We start from the raw sequence: 9393 nt of genomic DNA, 5'->3' as shown, positions 1-9393 counted from the left end.
AATAGAAATCAAAAGAGAAATCAGAAGAAAATTTAGTTATTATGAACGAAACTAGAATATGTCTTTACTTACAAATTTAGAAAAAGAGATATTGTGTGTCCCACATACATAATTAGAGGAATCGATAGAGAAATAAACAGCTACCGCAAATGTTTATGCAAAATTATTGATTTATTTCTGGGCAAATTAAGTGGTCCTCCTCCTAGAGAAGGTAAAACAGATTGGGGGTCTAACATCATACTATATCATGGAATCAAAGCACTATACATAGTATGATTTACAACAAACAGCATTTTCAAGTAACAAAATAGCTGTTTTAAAATATATATAATTTAATAATTAAAAAATCAATTAGCAAAAGTGCAGGTTTACTAGCTTGATATTTAAAAAAGAATTGAATGAAAATTCATCAAAGATATTAATTTCATGAGTGGGACAAAGATAATAGAGAAAAGAAAATGTAAAAATATCTACAATTGAAATACAGTAATATCAATAATAATGATGATTCAGTTTTGTTTCTAGAATATCATTGAAAACATAAACCACTTATTAAAGAAACTAACCGAAAGCACAGATGAAAAGCAAATACTTTTAGGAGGTCACGCAAGCAGAAAAAAACATGAAATATTTTGAATCTTTGATCGGCTAAAACTATCTAACTGAGCTATTGAGCATTGAAATATTAATAACCTAGAAAGAAAAACTAGCTAATGAGAAGTTGATGCAAATACAATTCAATTAATTTGATGATACGAGTTCAGACCAAAACAAATTATGCTCTCCATATGTGGGACAACAGGGGAAGTGAATAACTAAATCAAGAGTCACATTAACATGTTAATTAAAGCCTAAAGTCAAATAATGATATTATTTTTGGCCTTATCTTTTGCTTCAATATATTTTATCCTACAATTGGCAGCTGAACAGAAAAGAATGCCATCAACACGATGATTTATCTTCAATTCGTTTTTTTTCTTCACATAACATAAATAAGCAATAAAATCCCATGTGTTATTTGGACTATACAGTTAAAAAAGATTTAAAAAAAAATACTCACTACAATATACAAATTGGTTGAGATCAAGAGTCACCCGGCCCTGCTTAGCAGTATCAAATGAATCAAACATATTACTGCAACGAGCAAAACAACAGCAGAAAATGAGTAAGCCTCCGTTATGAGCTTATGACCATTTTGAACTGGTGTAGATGATAAATTATACATGTTCAAGAGTTTCACTTGAAGCCAAACACCTTTATATGATTAAGAGTGTGGAACAAAATATGTATACAATGCTGAGAGACATATTGATTGTGTGTATAAAATTCATTCTAAGCACAGAAAACTTTTGTTCTTTATTCCGAGAAAAAACATGTATTTCTGTCGAGAGAAACTTACCTAGCTGACTGCAAAAATATACAAAGAGATATGAAATCATCTAATCTGAATCTTCCATTCTTCTTTTGATCAAAACTCTGCACAAATTATAAAAGAATGAGCTATGACAGCCATAAACTTATTACATATAAACATCATTAGAAAATCCCAAGTAAATCTATAGCATCTACTGATCTCTTTAAGAAAATCCGCACTAAAAAATCATCCAAATTCTTGCACATGCATCAACTTTTTGCCATGTACCACAAGTGAAAAATAGATCATTTCAACTGCTTCTTAAGAAAATTTAGAATCCATCCATGAAGTGCAAGTAAATGATTTACCTCACAGACAGTGTAAAAAGCAGGAGAGTCTAGCGAGAATCCAATTTTTACCAATGCCTGTGACCAATATTTAGCAGCAATTGAGAATAGGAAAATAACAACACGAAAATCGAGAGAGAAAGAGAGAGTGAGAGAGAGAACACAAGCTAATAATAACTCTCATACCAGTAGCTACAAGTACTGGACAAATAAGTGCCACCACCAATCACTAGTCAACATACAATTACAACTTGGCTTTCATCGAAAGCAACTAAGTTAAAAATTACCTCAAACACTTCATCAGTAACAAGATAACCATGCTCCCTGTAAACAACAACAGCAGCAAAGAATCAAGAGTTTGAGAAAACAGCTTTTTAGCCAAAGGATGCTACTGTTACAATTTAAGAGCAAACAAATACATGCATAATCAAATATGTTGGCTTCCAATGACTTCTTAAAGCAGCCATTTTTATTATAAACTAATACAATATAGAACTTAGTTAGATATTACATATGTTGGTAATTTCCACTACGAAGGTTTCAACTAACTTAAACACCCATTAAAGAATAACACTAGCATGTTTACAAGATTCCTGTACCCAAAAAAGCACTGAAATTACCTCTCCAGGTCTGAAAAAGCTTGTTGAACCTGCAAATAGAAGAAGCAACAAACTGAGTGTATGTAGTTTAATGGTAAAGTTTAATGGTGAGGCTGCATGTTTGGTTAGTTAATTGGAAAAAATTTCCATTACATTTATGGTTGGATGTGTTCTTATATAGGGGTTCATGGAGGTTGGATGTGTTCATGGAGGTTCCTGGTCAATTAAATAGTTATGTATCAGATTAAAAAAAGTTGGTGGCAAGATGACCTTCCATTATTATCTTATGGAAAGTGCCCCAAAATCAGAGAGCACTAAACTACAAAAGCACACCTTAAACAGCTAATTACTAGTGGTACAGAGTCACAAAAAATACTACGGCCAAACATATCTTAAACAGCCATACCCAACCACAATGAAAAACAAACTCACTATAAATAAACAAAACGAGAGCTCAAGAAAGTGCAAGGGCAAATCACCAAGAGCACCACAGTCAGAATACAAAATTATACCAAAATATTCAAATAAGCGATTAAACAAAACCCCAGAATTTGAATAAACTATAGTTACTTGAACATGCCAAAACAATAAGCCAAATTGGAAATATATGTGTATATTTTCCATAACCATTTCTAGGTTTTTCTTGAATTCAATTAGAACTGCAGAGAAAATGGATATATCTTAAAGAAATCTCAAGAAAAAGAATGGGATTATGAGTAACAAGCTTCTGTTTACAATCTTTTCCATAGCTGCAAGCTTTATACTTCTAACTACTAAGGTACAAAGAAGGCAAACAAGAAACCGTGAAAGAAAAATCCAAGTTTGATATTCCACAACATACATTATTTTTGCTGCATACATATGTATACTAGTATAGTACTCCTCTATTTGATCCAATTCAAGTATTCAAGAATCCAACAACCTCAATTACATATACAGGTTCATACCCAATATTTGCATTTGTCTCAATTTTTTAACTTTGAATGGCAATGCAAGTAGAAAAGAAAAAAGAAGAGCTTTTTCTTTTAAAATGTTGTTGAAATGAACATACATTGGGTCAGAATATTAAGTTACTTAAAAGTTGGTCGTTGGGATTGGGTTCACACTCAATGAAATCAAATCAATGGGGATTTTTTAGAAATTCATTTTGACTGGAGAGTCTAGAAATAAAAATAAAAAAGTTGAGATTTTTTCTTTCCATTTTATTTATAATAAACAGAGGAAAAATCTTGGCAATTACAAGAAATAGCACCAGTGAATACATGTATTCAAAGGGTAGTAACAAAAATAAAAAGGAAAAAAAACCAAATCGAATCCCATCAAGCAAATCTGTTTCATAGTCCAAAAGAAGAGGACTTTTCGTGTGAGGGTCTTAAGCTAAGAATCTTGGTTATGCTTGAATGTAAAGTAAATCATCTCTCTTTCCTCTTCTACATAATCCATTATCATCATCATTATCAAACATCTCTTACATATTTTGACCAAAAAACCTAAAAGAAATTGAAGTTGCTATTATGAACTACTGCTTTTCCAAAACATAGCATAATGTGAAAGTCCATATACAAAGAAACAAAACAAACCACACAAGAACTATTCTTTAGCAAACATAAAACAGATAGCAGAACATATTACTTCAAATATATAATTTTTCATAGCCCAGTGGAGTGAGTGAGTGAGTGTATTAAGCTTCAAGAAATCAAATACAGAAAAGTTATTTCTAAATATACTAAAAAAAACAAATCAGGACATTTCAGTTACCGTGTCCGTGTGTGGTCGAGATGAGAGTCGTCCCGCGCCGGAGAGAGAGACGGTGCTTGGTCACTTCGATCTGATCTAGTGAGAGCTTCAGTATTTCACAATATGTGGTCGGTCACTATATTTATTATTATATTTTAAAAAAAATTAAGTTGCAGATGAATCGGTCTTGAGGAAGAACTGGAAGAGGCAATTGTTGTTGAAGATCAAAACATCAGGGGCTCCAACGGAACGGCTGTGAGAACGGAATGGAACGGCAGTGATAGAACAGTGTTGTGAGAGAACAGGGAATGGAAACATGAAAGGGTGCGTGAAAGGGTTATAAAATATAATATATAACATAATATATAACATATAATATATTTGTTAATTTGATACAAAAAAAAATAGGCCAGATGGCAGACACATATTACAACAAATTTAACACATCATCAATATTATAACACATCAGCTTACACATAAGCATTTATAAAAATATAAAATAAAAAGTAAGCAAAAATGGGAGGAAAAATTGAGTGGGAATTGTAAAATTTTTCCCTCAAAAATAAATGTAGGCAAAGTCTCCATATTAGTAGGTAATATTGGTAGGAAATAACATTTCTGAATTAATATACTAATGACAAATAATTACTTACCAATATTCGCTACCAATAAATATTAGTGGGAAAAAGATATTTTTACCTACCAATATATATATATGTAGGTAAGAAATTGGTAGGTAAATGTCAACTTCTTTACTCCACATAAGCTTCCAAATAAGCATTTATAATAATAAAATAATATAATGTAAATAAAAAACGGGGGGAAAATTGAGCGGGAATGGTTAAAAAATTTCCCTCCATAATATACGTAGGTAAAGATCATTACCTACTGATATTATTGGTAGGTAAAGCTCTGTTTAGAAATATAATATAATGGACTAGCATTTACCTACTAATATTATCTACCAATAAATATTGGTAGGCAAAACATTACTTTCCCTACCAATATATATTGGTAGGTAAAATATTGGTAGGTAAAGATCAGATTTCTTGTAGTGTAGGCCACCTGATCGATCCTCTCCAGGATCTCAAAAGGTCCTACAAAGCTAGGGCTCAGCTTGCCCTTCTTCCTAAACCTCCTCACCCTCTTCAGTGGTGAGACTCTAAGGAAAACATAGTCTCCCATCTGGAACTCAACGTTCCTGCGCTTTGGATCTGCATAAATTTTCTGTCTATTCTGTGATGTGAGCATCCGAGCTCTGACCTTCTCGATAGCCTCATTGGTCCTCTGAATTGCCTCAGGACCCAAGTATCTGTGTTCACCCATCTCATCCCAGTGAATAGGTGATCTACACTTCCTACCATACAACATCTCATAAGGAGCCACTCCCATGGTCACCTGGTAGCTGTTGTTGTAGGAAAACTCTATCATAGACAAATATTTACTCCAGGACCCCTCAAAGTCCACTACACATGCTCTCAGCATGTACTCCAATATCTGGATAGTCCTCTCAGAATGACCATCGGACTGAGGACTATAAGTTGTACTAAACTTCAGTTGCCTGCCTATCGCATCTACAAACTTCCCCAAAACATGGAAGTAAATGTGGGGCCCTGATCTGACACGATCGATCTCGGAGCTCCATCAAGACGTATTATCTCTCTCACATAGAGATCTATGTACTAGTCAACTGTATACATTGTCCTCATTGGTAGAAAGTGATTTGATTTGGTGTGTCTATCTACAATAACCCACATCGAATCGTGTTGACCCACCATCCTGGGCAATCCCACCACAAAATCCATTGTGATGTCTTCTCACTTCCATTATGGGATATCCAAGGGTTGTAGTAGCCTTGCTAGTCTCTCATGTTCAGCCTTGATCTACTGACACGTCAGACACTTGGCCACATACTCGGTTATGTCCCTCTTCATCCCCGACCACCAATATAAAGTTCTCAGGTCCTGGTACATCTTTGTGGTGTCGGGATGCAAAGAGTACGGGGTTGTATGAGATTCATCCAGAATCTCCCGTCTGATAACAGTATCCATCGGAACACAAATCTGCCCTTTATATCTTTGATGAGTCTAGTTTTTATGATGTTTTGGTGATGTTTTTAGTAGTCTTTTATTTTGTTTTTCCTTGTTTTAGCGCGGGTTTACGCTTTGTTTGGTTGTTTTTGTGAATATCAGGAAGAATTGAGCATGTGGAAGGAAATGCCAAAGAAAGGGAAGAAATAATCGAGTTTTTCATCATATTTTGATCAAGAATGGTTCTCAATACCATTTGGAAGTGTTGGTGAAATTTTGGGATGAAAACTTGAAGAATTGAAGAATTCCTTAAGAGCCACGGCATGATCAAAGTAGGGCCGCGGCTAGGGGGAGAAACAGAAGCATGTTTTTTTGAGGACATCTTCGGGCCGCGGCATGGCTAGATAGGGCCGCAGCATGGATGGGCACTCTGCCCAGAAAACAACGATGCGGGCCGCGGCATGGTTTCAGAGAGCCGCGGCATTGAAAGGATAGTCTGCCCAGAAATTTTGACACGGGCCGCGGCATAGTGTATGTAGAGCCGCGGCCCGCCTCTCTAAAATCTAAAAATCCTAGGTTTTAAAGGACGAAAAAGAAGAGAGAAGGACGTACGGACGAAGGGAGGAGTTCTGGTGTTGAAGGCTCAAGCTTAGAGTATTTTTACATGTTTTTCTTCCTGATGTTATTTTTAATTTCTGTTGTGATTAGCACTATGACTATGAACTAATTTTCTGTTTAGGATGTTCAATTGAATCTCTTGAATTTATGTTATGACCTAATGCAATTTTAATTTCCTCTTCTTCAATCTTCTTCAATTCCATATAATCTGTTCTTATAGAGTGATTATTGATTGGCCATCTTTAGTCATATTCATATGTTTTTAAGTCAAAATCTGAGAAGTGAGATTTAATTATGCCTTGGTTATATTGGACATAATTCTAATTTAGAACGAAAGTATCTGAATTAATTGTGTAGCTGTTATTAAGTTGTGGAATTTAATGCTACCTTTGTGGTTCAATTTACCATAGAAATATAGGAAATTGTCACCTAGGTTGAGTTTATAATTCATAGTATGATTATAGACTGTTGTTTCAACTTGTTAATTGAATTAGGTAAAAATAAGAAGAATTCATACTTTGCATTAGGGAATAATAGGAAGGATAGTTGATGAGATTGAATATCCTAATTGTTTCTCAGTGATTGAATTAAGAGTTTTTACTATTAGTTATTATTCTATTTAATTGTCGATTATTATTTCTGCACTTTATCGGTTCTTTTCCTGTATTTTACAAAAATCAAGAAGTTTTAATTCATCAAATAGAACAAGAGATTAATTGACTGGTAATTGATAACTCAGTCCTTGAGGACGATACTTGGTTTTACCATTTTATTACAAGTTTGCGACTGTGTGCACTTGCATAGCAAAATTATCGCAACAAGTTTTTGGCGCCGTTGCCGGGGACTGAAAATTATCAATATCAGTCTAATTAATTTTTATTCTAATTTGATTTTAATTTCTCTCGTTTCTAATCTGTTTAGTTGCTTAATTTGTCTATCTCAGGTGAATTTTGGTATATGCGTGGCAGAAAAGGAAAAGCCACACTTGTTCCTCTGAATCCCGAGATCGAAAAGTCTTGCAATCAAATCAGAAAGAATAAGAGAGAGACCCAGAATTCTGTGAAGATGGCACAGAATGATGGGGATGGCAGGAATGGTCTAAATCCAGGAGTTGTCCAAGGGGTTCAGGCTCAGACCAACGCTGAGAGGAGTCTGAGAGATTATGTGCTACCCACTCTTACGGGAGTACAAAATAGTATATGCCCACCAACTGTAGAGGCCAAAAACTTCGAAATAAAGCCTGCTATTTTACAAATGGTGCAGTCCTCTGTGCAATTCAATGGGTTGCCCTCTGAAGATCCTTACACCCATTTGTCCAACTTTCTGGAGTTGTGTGGAACCTTCAAATATAATGGGGTGAGTGATGACGCAATCAAGCTTAGGCTCTTCCCATTTTCTCTAAGGGACAGAGCTAAAAGTTGGCTGAATTCTCTGCAGCCAAACTCCATTGTCACTTGGGAAGATCTAGCTCATAAGTTTTTGTCCAAATTCTTCCCTCTGTCCAAAGCTGCTAAATTAAGGGGAGAGATAAATAACTTTTTCCAGAATGACGGAGAGTCATTATATGAGGCGTGGGAACGGTTTAAGGAACTCCTTAGAATATGTCCTCATCATGGCATTGAACAGTGGATGCTAGTACAGAACTTCTACAATGGTTTATGTCCGACAACCAGAACCATTATAGATGCTGCAGCGGGTGGCACTTTTATAAGCAAGAGCGCAACTGGCGCTTATGAGCTGCTGGAGGACATGGCTACAAAGAACCATCAGTGGTCAGAGGAAAGATCATCAGGAGTTAGAAAGGTAGCTGGGGTGCATGAGCTAGATGCAATTACTGCTTTAACAGCGCAAGTAGCCTCTTTGACCAAGCAGTTGCAACAGAGTAGTGTGTCTGCTAATGCGGTTCAGATGGCAGTGAGGTGTGAAATGTGTGGTGGTGCTCATTCTTTCGATCAGTGCCCTATCTGTAATAATAACACCCCAATGGATCATGCTCAAGTTCAAGCGGTGGGAAACTTTCAAAGGCCGCTCAATAATCCATTCTCCAACAACTACAATCCTGGGTGGCGAAATCATCCAAATTTTTCGTGGAAGAATAATCAAGGCCAACAACCTCAGTTTCAGGGAAAATTTCAGAATAACATGCCTCAGCCATCTATGAATCAAGCTTCGTCATCAATGCAGCCTAGGCCTCCACAATCAATGCCTCAACCTGAGAGACCTAATGAACTGCAAGCTGCCCTGTTGACTCTTACTAACACTCAGACTCAATTTATGACTGAGACAAGATCCTCCATTCGAAACCTTGAGACACAGGTTGGGCAGTTGGCCAATATGCTCAATAACAGACCCCAGGGAAACTTGCCTAGTAATACTGAAGTCAACCCCAAGGAGAAAGTTCAGGCAATTACTCTGAGGAGTGGGAAGCAAACAGAGCAGCCTAGACCTCCACAGGCAGTAGTTCAGAAAAAAGAGATGGGTGCACAGTCTAATTCAGAAAGGGTTACTGAAAACCATCAGAAGTCAGATCAGAGTCCCCCAGTTGTCATTGAGCAGCCAGTTAGAGTTCCATACCCTCAGAGGCTTAGAAAGACTACCCTTGATAAACAGTTTTCTAAGTTTCTTGAGGTGTTTAAAAAGCTGCACATAAACATTCCTTTTGCGGAGGCCTTGGAGCAGATGCCCAGTTATGTTAAGTTCATGAAGGA

At 36.0% G+C, this 9393-nt stretch overlaps 1 non-coding gene across 1 annotated transcript; it reads right to left on the bottom strand.

Moving 5' to 3' along the window:
* Window positions 1-8197: 8197 nt before the first annotated feature.
* LOC133813561 (small nucleolar RNA R71) lies at window positions 8198-8304 on the bottom strand. The gene has a single exon (XR_009884570.1). It is a non-coding gene; the product is annotated as a small nucleolar RNA R71 (small nucleolar RNA).
* Between the last annotated feature and the right edge of the window lie 1089 nt (window positions 8305-9393).

This window comes from Humulus lupulus, chromosome 1 (genome assembly GCF_963169125.1).
Source record: "Humulus lupulus chromosome 1, drHumLupu1.1, whole genome shotgun sequence".
In the NCBI taxonomy this organism is placed as follows: Eukaryota; Viridiplantae; Streptophyta; class Magnoliopsida; order Rosales; family Cannabaceae; genus Humulus; species Humulus lupulus.
Note: the sequence above shows the minus strand (reverse complement) of the source record. Positions and strands in the feature narration are given on the sequence as shown.